Consider the following 12160-nt stretch of genomic DNA (forward strand, 5'->3'; position numbering starts at 1 on the left):
CCGTCATCCCCTTCTCCTCCTCCCAATGATGCTCCCAATCCCTCCCAGCATCAGAGTCTTTTCCAGTGAGTCAACTCTTTGCATGAGGTGGCCAAAGTACTGGAGTTTCAGCTTTAGCATCATTGCTTCCAAAGAAATCCCAGAGCCAATCTCCTTCAGAATGGACTGGTTGGATCTCCTTGCAGTCCAAGGGACTCTCAAGAGTCTTCTCCAACACCACAGTTCAAAAGCAACAGTTCTTCAGCACTCAGCCTTCTTCACAGTCCAACTCTCACATCCATACATGACCACAGGAAAAACCATAGCCTTGACTAGACGGACTTTAGTTGGCAAAGTAATGTCTCTGCTTTTGAATATGCTATCTAGGTTGGTCATAGCTTAAAAGAATATATAGAACCATGTAAAACTTGAGAGGAGGAAGGAATTAGCAGGAAAAACAGGAGTATTAGTAGGACTGGAGCTACCCTCAGCAGGTGGGGAACTGAAGCAGGGGTCCAATCCCCACAGTGTCTGAGTCAGAGGAGAAACATTTAAGGCTGAGAGTAAAACAGCTGATCTATGGCAACCTAAATGGAATGAAAATTAAACAGTCCTTGCCGCAGCCATATATATGCTGGGCAGGAATGCAGGTCTCCTTGAAGGGGTAGTGCCTGGGAGCTGGAGTTTAGGGACTGTGGAGCAATCCCAGTGTGATGGCTGAGGTTGACTGCAGAGAGACAGATTGAGGGGATGTGAGGGAGGAGATTGTGGTGGGAAATGCCTGTGGCAGAAAGCCAGGCAGCCAAGGAAACAAGGCAATACTGCTGAGTCACTCATAGGGGGTGGAGCCATCACCATAGCCTCTCTCTCTCCACAGGCCAGCAGCTGCAGCTGAACAATAAAGAGGCTGGCCCATCAATTTCCTGAGGCATTGAATTACAGAGTAGGACCCCACCCAGGGTGCCCCTTTAAGTGCCTGGTACACCAATTGGCAGAGTAGGACCCAGTCAAGGGGGCCCCTCTATGTACCTGACTGGGAACAACAGAAAAGAACCCCAGGCAAGGTATCCCTCTAAGTGCCTGAATGGACGGAGCTACCGAGAAAGACTGGCCAAAGAGGCCTTCTGATTGCCAGCTACAAGAGGCTTGAAAAAAGATTCTGATAGGGCCATAACTCCTGCGGTGGAGGCAGTCTGTGTCCCTGAATCCTTGGCACCACCAGGGTCTGACAAGGCAAGCAGCTGTGCCAACTTCACGCTCAACTCTCACTGGGGCAGAGCTGCCACAGGCAAAAAAGTCTTGTGTGGATGCTCTAGTAGTCCAGCTCTTGTGTCAGTCCAGCTCTTTGCAACATTGTAGACTATGGCATGCCAGGATTCTTTGTCAGGGAGGGGGTTCTCCAGGCAGGAGTACTGTAGTGTATTGGCCAATATTGGTTGCCATACCCTTCTAGAACACTATATTTCCTGCTGCTCTAGCTGTCAACCCCCCTGAGTACCTGGAGCTGCCAGAACCCCTCCAACCCAAGCAGCCGCACCACCTCCACACCTGGCCCTCACAGGGGAAAACCCAAGCCCTCCACGGCAGCCTCAGGACCTAAACCCCAGTGGATGACCGTCATGCAGAGGTGGAAATAAAACCACAATTGAAACCCAGGGGCAGTGTGGCTAAGGAAGAAGACCCAAAACCTTCTCACCAGCCATACAAGCTGCAGATTAAATCCACATGATCAGCTAAGCAGACTGTCTCTATAGGATATATAAAAGGCCATTAAGAGCTCCCACAAAAGAAAATGCACTAACTCTGATAGCTGTGGACATTGGAGGCAAGAACACACAGGAGTAAGACCAGATTAGAATCTGAGCAGCCCATACATCAGGTCCAGAGATCAGTACAGTGTTGGAGGGCATCCTAAGGAGGTAAGGTGGACTGTGATTCCCAGTGCAGAAAAGAACTGAGACTCAAGAAAAACATTTATTCTTATTTTTTGACTTGTTCTGTGAATTCCTTTGGATTTCTTTTCTTTTTTTCTTTTTTTTTTCTTTTTTCCCCCTCTGTTGTAATTGTTGATTTTATTGGCACTATGAAATCCAGTTAAGCTTTTGAGCTTTTTATTTTTTCTTTTTCTTCAGTCACATTTTTTTTTTATTGTTATCATAAACCTCTACCTCTACATTGGGCTTTTGCAGTTCTATGGAGTTTCCCTCTCTTTTTTTCCTTTTCTCTTTTTTTAACTTTAACTTTTTAAACTTATTATTATTTTTCTACATGTATTCCTTTGTTTGCTTTTCCCCTTGCAGTTAATCTTTAATGTATATAAATCTTCTTTATCTACCTCTATTTAACTTTGTATATCTATTCTTTCTTTCTTTTCTTTCCCTCCTTTCCTCTCAACATATTTGTTAGTTTTATTTTCTTTGCTTTATTCCCCAATTGGCACCTTGCTTTACTTTTGCTTTCCAGTTGCGCTTTCACTAGTTTTGTTCTGGTAGATATAATTTTTGGTTTACTTTGTTTGCTGGGTCAATTTATTGTACTTAATTTTTGTTGGACAGTTTTTATTTTGCTTATGGGTGTAATGTATATGTATATATTCAGTCACACTTTCTATTGTTGTTATAGACCTCTGCCTCTACATTGGGTTTTTGCAGTTCTGTGGAGTTTCCTTTCCCCCTCCCCCTCCCCCTCCCCATTTTCCTTTCTTCTGTTTTTTTCTTTTCTCTTTTCTATTTTATAATTTTAATTTTTACAACCTATTATATTTTTTCTACAGTTATTTCTTCATTTGCCTTTCCTACTGTTTTCTTCCCCTGCAGTTAATCTTTAATGCATATAAATCTTCATCTGCCTCTATTTAACTTTGCATATCTATTCTTTCTTTCTTTCCTTTCCTCTCAACATATTTATTAGTTTTGTTTTCATTACTTTATTCCCCACTTGGCACTTTGCTTGAGTTTTTTTCCAGTTTGTGCTAAAGTTAGTTTTGTTCTTAACTGGTAAATAAAATTTTCAAATACCTCTGCCAGATCAAGCTACTGCACACTATTTTTGTTGGACTGTTTTCACTTTGCTCATGGGTGTATATTCCATTATTTTAATTATTATTTGCCTGATTTTGTAACTGCCATTTGTCTGGGGTACCTCTCTGATTTCTTGATTTTGGGTATTTGTTTCACTCTCCCTTAATGGCATAATAAACCACTTGTGGAAGCTTCGTTCCTGACCAGAGCTCAAACCCTGAGCCTTTGGAATGGGAGCACTGACTCTAAGACCCTAGACTACCAGAGAACTAACCCTAGGGAGTAGCAAATAGTGAGAACTCACATAAATGAAACCGCTTGAATACAAGACCTGGCATCACCCAACCTCCAGTAGCAGGCTGTGCAGGATACCTCATCTAAACAGCAAACAAGACAAAAATAAAAACCCAATCATCAGCAGACAGGAGTACCACCTCACTCAGCCTCACTCATCAGAGGAAAAACAAACAAACAAACAAAAACTCAGCACAAATCTCACCCTATATGAAGCTCACAGAAACTACTGGACCAATCTTAGGAGGGCAGAAACCAAAAGCAAGAAAGAATTCAACATTCTTCAAGGAAAGAATTCAACTTTTCTTGAAGCCTGGGAGAGGAGACCTCAAACACAATAACTTTAAAAAATGAAAAGGCAGAGAAATACTGCGCAAATGAAGGAATAATTTAGAAACACAGAAGTCCAAATAAATGAAGAGGGAATAGGAAAATTACCTGAAAAAGAATTCAAATAATGATAGTAAAGATGATCAAAAACCTTGAAAACAAAATGGAGAAAATGCAAGAATCAATTAGCAAAGACCGAGAAGACTTAAAGAATAAACATACAGAGACAAACAACATAATTACTGAAGTTAAAAATACTCTAGAAGGAATCAGTAGCAGAATATCTGAAGCAGAAGAACGAATCAGTGAGCTGGAAGACAAAATGGTGGAAACAACTTCTGAAGAGCAAATCAAGTTAAAAGAATGAAAAGAGCTGAGGACAGTCTCAAAAACCTCTGGGACTATATCAAATGCAATGACATTTGAATTACCAGGGTCCCAGAAGATGAAGAGAGAAAGAAAGGGTATGAGAAAATTTTTGAAGAGACTATAGTTGAAAATTTCCCCAACACAGAAAAGGAAATAGTCAGTCAAGTCCAAGAGGCACAAAGAGCCCCATACAGAATAAACCCAAGGAGAAACACACTAAGACACATACTGATCAAACTAACAAAGACTAAACACAAAGAAAGAATATTAAAAGCCATAAGGAAGAAGCAACAAGTACATACAAGGGAAACCCCATATGCTTAACAGCTGATCTTTCAGCAGAAACTCTGCAGGCCAGAAGGGAATGGCTGGATATATTTAAAGTATTGAAAGGGAAAAATCTGCAACCAAGATTACTGTACCCAGCAAGGATCTCATTCAACTGATGGAGAAACAAAAAGTTTTTCAGACAAGCAAAAGTGAATAGAATTCAGTACCACCAAACCAGCTTTACAACAAATGTTAAATGGACTTATATAGTCAAGAAATACAAAAAGATCTACAAAATCAACCCTAAACAATTAGAAAATGGGAATAGAAACATATATATCAATAATTACTTTAAATATAAATAGATTAAATGCTCCAACCAAAAGACAGAGACTGGCTGAATGGATACAAAAACAAGACCCATATAGATGCTGTCTATAAGAAACCCACTACAGACCTCAAGACACATATACAGTGAAAGTGAGAGGATGGAAAAATATATTCTATACAAATGGGAAGCAAAAGAAAGCTAGAGTAACAATCCTCATATCAGACAAAATAGATCTTAAAATAAAGAAGATTACAAGGGGTAAGGAAGGACACGACATAATGATAAAAGTATCAATCTAAGAGGAAGACATAACAATTGTAAATATCTATATACCCAAGATAGGAGCACCTCAATACATAAGACAAACACTAACAGATATAAAAGGAGAAATTGACAGTAACCCAATAATAGTAGGAGAGTGTAACACCCCACTCACACCAATGGACAGATCATCAAAACAGAAAACTAATAAGGAAAAACAAGTCTTAAATGACACATTGGATGAGATAGAGCTCACTGATATCTTCAGGACTTTCCATCCAAATGCAAAAGAATATATCTTCTCAAATGCATATGGAACATTCTCCAGGATAGACCACATCTTGGGTCACAAATCAAACCTCAGGAAATTTAAGAAAATTGAAATTGTATCCAGCATCTTCTCTGACCACAATGCTATGAGACTAGATATCAATTACAAGGAAAAAAAAATTGTAAGCAATGCAAGCACATGGAGATAAAATAACACGTTTCTAAATAACCAACAAGTTACTGAAGAAATCTCAAGGGAAATAAAGAAAATTTCTAGATACAAATGACAATGGAAACACAACAGCTCAAAACCTATGGGGTGCAGAAAAAGCAGTTATAAGAGGGAAGTTTATAGCAATACAATCCTACCTCAAGAAACAAGGAAAACATCAAATAGACAGCATAATTTTATACCTAAAAAAAAAAAAGAAGAAAAAAGCTCCAATATTAGTAGAAGGAAAGAAATCATAAAGATCTGAGCAGAAATAAATGAAAAAGAAATGAAAGAAACAAGAGTAAAGATTAATACAACTAAAAGCTGGTTCTTTGAGAAGATAAACAAAATGGACAAACTCTTAGCCAGACTAATCAAAAAAAAGAGAGAGAGAGAGAGAAGGATCAAATCAGCAAAATTAGAAATAAAAAAGGAAAGGTTACAACAGACAATGTAGAAAATACAAAGGATTATAAGAGACTATTATGAACAACTATATGGTAATAAATTAGATAACCTGGAAGAAATGGACAGATTCTTAGAAAAGTTCAATCTTCCAAGACTGAACCAGGAAGAAATAGAAATTATGAACAACCTAATTGCAATCACTGAAATTGAAGCTGTGATAAAAAAAAAAAAATCTCCCAAGAAACAAAAGCCCAGGACCAGATGGCTTCACAGGAGAATTCTGTCTAACATTTAGAGAAGAGCTAATGCTTATCCTTCCAAAACTCTTTCAAAAAATTGCAAAGGACGGAACACTTCCAAACTCATTCTACGAGGCCACCATCTCCCTGACACCAAAACCAAAGACAACACAGAAAAATAAAACTATAGGCCAATATCACTGATGAACATAGATGCAAAAATCCTCAACAAAGTTTTAGCAAACAGAATTCAGCAACACATCAAAAAGCTCATACACCATGATCAAGTTGGGTTTATTCCAGGGGTGCAAGGATTCTTCAATATTTGGAAATCAATCAATGTGATATACCATATTAACAAATTGAAAGATAAAAATCATATGATAATCTTAATAAAGGCAGAAAAAGCCTTTGACAAAATTCAGCAGCTATGTATGATTAAAACTTTCAAAAAATGGGCATAGAAGGAACTTACCTTACCTCAGCATAGTAAAGGCCATATATGATAAGCCTACAGCAAACATTATTCTCAATGGTGAAAAACTGAAAGCATTCTCCCTAAGATCAAGAACAAGACAAGCATGTCCACTTTTGCCACTATTATTTAACACAGTTTTAGAAGTCCTAGCTACAGAAATCAAAGAAAAAGAAATAAAAGGAATCCAGACTTGAAAAGAAGAAGTAAAACTCTCACTGTTTGCAGATGAACTGATACTGTACACAGTAAACCCTAAAGATAGTATCAGAAAATTACTAGAACTAATCAGTGAATTTAGCAAAGTTGCAGGATACAAGATCAATACACAGAAATCATTGCATTTCTATATACTAACAATGAAATATCAGAAAGAGAAATCAATGAATCAATCCCATTCACCATTGCAACAGAAAGAAATAAATATCTAGGAATAAACTTACCTAAGGAGACAAAAGAACAGTACACAGAAAATTAAAAGAAACTAATGAAAGAAATCAAAGATGATATAAACCAATGGAGAGCTATTCCATGTTCTTGGATAGGAAGAATCAATATTGTGAAAATGACTATACCACCAAATGCAATCTACAGATTCAATGCAATCTCTATCAAATTACCAACAGCATTTTTCACAGAACTACAACAAAAAATTTCACAATTCATATGGAAACACAAAAGACCCCGAATAGCCAAAGCAGTCTTGAGAAAGCAGAATGGGCTGGAGGAATGACCTTCCTGACTTCAGATTGTACTACAAAGCTATGGTCATCAAGACAGTATGGTACTGGCACAAAAATAAATATAGACCAAAGGAACAAGACAGAAAGCCCAGGAAAAAACCCATGCACCTGTGGGTACCTTATTTTTGACAAAGGAGGCAAGAATATACAATGGGGCAAAGACAGCCTCTTCAATAAATGGTGCTGGGAAACTGGACAGCTACATGTAAAAGAATGAAATTAGAACACTTCCTAACACAATATACAAAGATAAACTCAAAATGGATTAAAGATCTAAATGTAACAGCTGAAACTATAAAACTCTTAGAGGAAACATAGGCAGAACACACGATGACATAAATCAAAGCAAGATCCTCTGTGATCCACCTCTAGGAGTAATGGAAACAAAAACAAAAGTAAACAAGTGGGACCTGATTAAACTTAAAAGCTTTTTCACAGCAAAGGAGACTATAAGCAAGGTGAAAAGACACCCCTCAGAATGGGAGAAAATAATAGCAAATGAAACAACTGACAAAGAATTAATTTCCAAAATATACAAGCGGCTCATACAACTCAATACCAGAAAAACAAACAACCCAATCAAAAAGTGGGGAAAAGACCTAAACAGACATTTCTCCAAAGAAGACATACAGATGGCTAACAAACACATGAAAAGATGCTCAACATCACTCATTACTAGAGAAATGCAAAACAAAAGTACAATGAGAAATTACCTCACATCAGTCAGTATGGCCCAAATCAAAAAGTCTACAAACAATGAATGTTGGAAAGGGTGTGGATAAAAGGGAAGACTCTTGCTTTGTTGGTGGGAATGTAAATTGATACAACCACTATGGAAGAAAGTGGAACCACTCAGTTCAGTTCAGTCGCTCAGTCGTGTCCGACTCTTTGTGACCCCATGAACCACAACACACCAGGCTTCCCTGTCCATTAGCAACTCCCAAGTCCACTCAAACCCATTTCCATCGAGTAGGTGATGCCATCCAACCATCTCATCCTCTGTCATACCCTTCTCCTCCTTCCCTCAATCTTTCCCAGCATGAGGGTCTTTTCAAATGAGTTAGTTCTTCGCATCAGGTGGCCAAAGTATTGGAGTTTCAGCTTCAAAATCATTCCTTCCAATGAACACCCACAACTGATCTCCTTCAGAATGGACTGGTTGGATACCCTTGCAGTCCAAGGGACTCTCAAGAGTCTTCTCCAACACCACAGTTCAAAAGTATCAATTCTTCAGTGCTCAGCTTTGTTTATAGTACAACTCCCACATCTATACATGAACACTGGAAAAACCATAGCCTTGACTAGATGGACCTTTGTTGGCAAAGTAATGTCTCTGTTTATGAATATGCTGTCTAGGTTGGTCATAACTTTCCTTCCAAGGAGTAAGCGTCTTTTAATTTCATGGCTACAATCACCGTCTGCTGTGAATGGAGCCTAGGAAAATAAAGTCAGCCACTGTTTCCACTGTTTCCCCATCTATTTCCCATGTAGTGGTGGGACCAGATGCCATGATCTTCGTTTTCTGAATGTTGAGCTTTAAGCCAAATTTTTCACTCTTCTCTTTCACTTTCATCAAGAGGCTCTTTAGTTCTTCTTCACTTTCTGCCATAAGGGTGGTGTCATCTGCATATCTGAGCTTACTGATATTTCTTCCAGCAATCTTAACTCCAGCTTGTGCTTCTTCCAACCCAGCGTTTCTCATGATGTACTCTGTATATAAGTTAATATGCAGGGTGGCAATACACAGCCTTGACGTACTCCTTTTCCTATTTGAAACCAGTCTGTTGGTCCATGTCCAGTTCTAATTGTTGCTTCCTGAAATGCATACAGGTTTCTCAAGGGGCAGATCAGGTGGCCTGGTATATCCATCTCTTTCAGAATTTTCCACAGTTTTTATGATCCACATATTCAAAGGATTTGGCATAGTCAATAAAGCAGAAATAGATGTTTTTCTGGAACTCTCTTGCTTTTCCGATGATTCAGCGGATGTTGGCAATTTGATCTCTGGTTCCTCTGCCTTTTCTAAATCCAGCTTGAACATCTGGAAGTTTATGGTTCACATATTGCTGAAGCCGGGTTTGGAGAATTTTGAGCATTACTTTACTAGTGTGTGAGATGAGTGCAATTGTGTGGTAGTTTGAGCATTCTTTGGCATTGCCTTTCTTTGGAATTGGAATGAACACTGACCATTTCCAGTCCTGTGGCCACTGCTAAGTTTTCCAGATTTGCTGGCATATTGCGTGCAGCACTTTCACAGCATTGTCTTTCAGGATTTGAAACAGCTCAACTGGAATTCCATCACCTCCACTAGCTTTGTTCATAGTGATGCTTCCTAAGGCCCACTTGACTTCACATTCCAGGATGTCTGGCTCTAGGTAAGTGATCACACTATCATGGTTATCTGGGTCGTGAAGATCTTTTTTGTACAGTTCTTCCGTGTATTCTTGCCACCCCTTCTTAATATCTTCTGCTTCTGTTAGGTCCTACCATTTCTGTCCTTTATCAAGCCCATCTTTGCATGAAATGTTCCCTTGGTATCTCTGATTTTCTTAATGAGATCTCTAGTCTTTTCCATTCTGTTTTCTTCCTATATTTATTTGCATTGATTGTTGAGGAAGGCTTTCTTATCTCTCCTTGCTATTCTTTGGAACTCTGCATTCAAATAGGTATATCTTTCCTTTTCTCCTTTGCTTTTCACTTCCCTTCATTTCACAGTTATTTGTAAGGCCTCCCCAGACAGCCATTTTGCTTTTTTGCATTTCTTTATCTTGGGGTGACATGCAAATTTGGCCTTGGAGTACAGAATGAAGCAGGGCAAAGACTAATACAGTTCTGCCAAGAGAATGCACTGTTCATAGCAAACACCCTCTTCCAAAAACACAAGACTCTACACATGGACATCACCAGATGGTCAACACTGAAATCAGACTGATTATTTTCTTTGCAGCCAAAGATGGAGAAGTCCTATACAGTCAGCAAAAACAAGACCAGGAGTTGACTGTGGCTCGGATCGTGAACTCCTTATTGCCAAATTCAGACTGAAACTGAAGAAAGTGGAGAAAACCACTAGACCATTCAGGTATGACCTAAATAAAATTCCTTATGACTATACAGTGGAAGTGAGAAATAGATTTAAGGGACTAGATCTGAGAGATAGAGTGCCTGATGAACTATGGATGGAGGTTTATGACATTGTACATGAGACAGGAATCAAGACCATCCCCAAGAAAAAGAAGACAATATGGAGATTCCTTTAAAAACTAGGAATAAAACCACCATACGAGCCAGTAATCTCACTCCTAGGCATATACCCTGAGGAAACCAAAATTGAAAGAGACACATGTATCCCATTTTTCATTATAGCACCATTTATAATAGCTGGAACATGAAAGAAACATAGATGTCCATCAACAAATGAATGGATAAAGAAGTGGTACATATACACAAGGAATATTCAGTTCAGTTCAGTCGCTCAGTCGTGTCCAACTCTTTGCGACCCCATGAACCACAGCACGCCAGGCCTCCCTGTCCATCAACAACTCCCAGAGTTCACTCAGACTTGCACCCATCGAGTCAGTGGTGCCATCTAGCCATCTCATCCTCGGTTGTCCCCTTCTCCTCCTGCTCCCGAACCCTCCCAGCATCACAGTCTTTTCCAATGAGTCAACTCTTCGCATGAAGTGGCCAAAGTACTGGAGTTTCAGCTTTAGCATCATTCCTTCCAAAGAAATCCCAGGGCTGATCTCCTTCAGAATGGATTGGTTGGATCTCCTTGCAGTCCAACGGACTCTCAAGAGTCTTCTCCAACACCACAGTTCAAAAGCATCAATTCTTTGGCGATCAGCTTTCTTCACAGTCCAACTCTCACATCCATTCATGACCACAGGAAAAACCATAGCCTTGACTAGACAGAACTTTATTGGCAAAGTAATGTCTCTGCTTTTGAATATGCTATCTAGGTTGGTCATAACTTTCCTTCCAAGGAGTAAGTATCTTTTAATTTCATGGCTGCAGTCACCATCTGCAGTGATTTTGGAGTCCAAAAAAGTAAAGTCTGACACTGTTTCCACTGTTTCCCCATCTATTTCCCATGAAGTGATGGGACCGGATGCCATGATCTTCGTTTTCTGAATGTTGAGCTTTAGGTCAACTTTTTCGCTCTCCTCTTTCACTTTCATCAAGAGGCTTTTTAGTTCCTCTTCACTTTCTGCCATAAGGGTGGTATCATCTGCATATCTGAGGTGATTGATATTTCTCCCGGCAATCTTCATTCCAGCTTGTGTTTCTTCCAGTCCAGCGTTTCTCATGATGTACTCTGCATAGAAGTTAAATAAGCAGGGTGACTATATACAGCCTTGACATACTCCCTTTCCTATTTGGGACCAGTCTGTTGTTCCATGTCCAGTTCTATCTGTTGCTTCCTGACCTGCATACAGATTTCTCAAGAGGCAGGTCAAGTGGTCTGGTATTCCCATCTCTTTCAGAATTTTCCACAGTTTATTGTGATCCATACAGTCAAAGGCTTTGACATAGTCAATAAAGCAGAAATAGATATTTTTCTGGAACTCTCTTGCTTTTTCCGTGATGCAGGGGATGTTGGCAATTTGATCTCTGGTTCCTCTGCCTTTTCTAAAACCAGCTTGAACTTCAGGGAGTTCACGGTTCACGTATTGCTGAAACCTGGTTTGGAGATTTTTGAGCATTACTTTACTAGTGTGTGAGATGAGTGCAATTGTGCGGTAGTTTGAGCATTCTTTGGCATTGCCTTTCTTTGGAATTGGAATGAAAACTGACCATTTCCAGTCCTGTGGCCACTGCTAAGTTTTCCAGATTTGCTGGCATATTGCGTGCAGCACTTTCATAGCATCATCTTTCAGGATTTGAAACAGCTCAACTGGAATTCTATCACCTCCACTAGCTTTGTTCATAGTGATGCTTCCTAAGGCCCACTTGACTT

This window comes from Ovis canadensis, chromosome 15 (genome assembly GCF_042477335.2).
Source record: "Ovis canadensis isolate MfBH-ARS-UI-01 breed Bighorn chromosome 15, ARS-UI_OviCan_v2, whole genome shotgun sequence".
Taxonomy (NCBI): domain Eukaryota; kingdom Metazoa; phylum Chordata; class Mammalia; order Artiodactyla; family Bovidae; genus Ovis; species Ovis canadensis.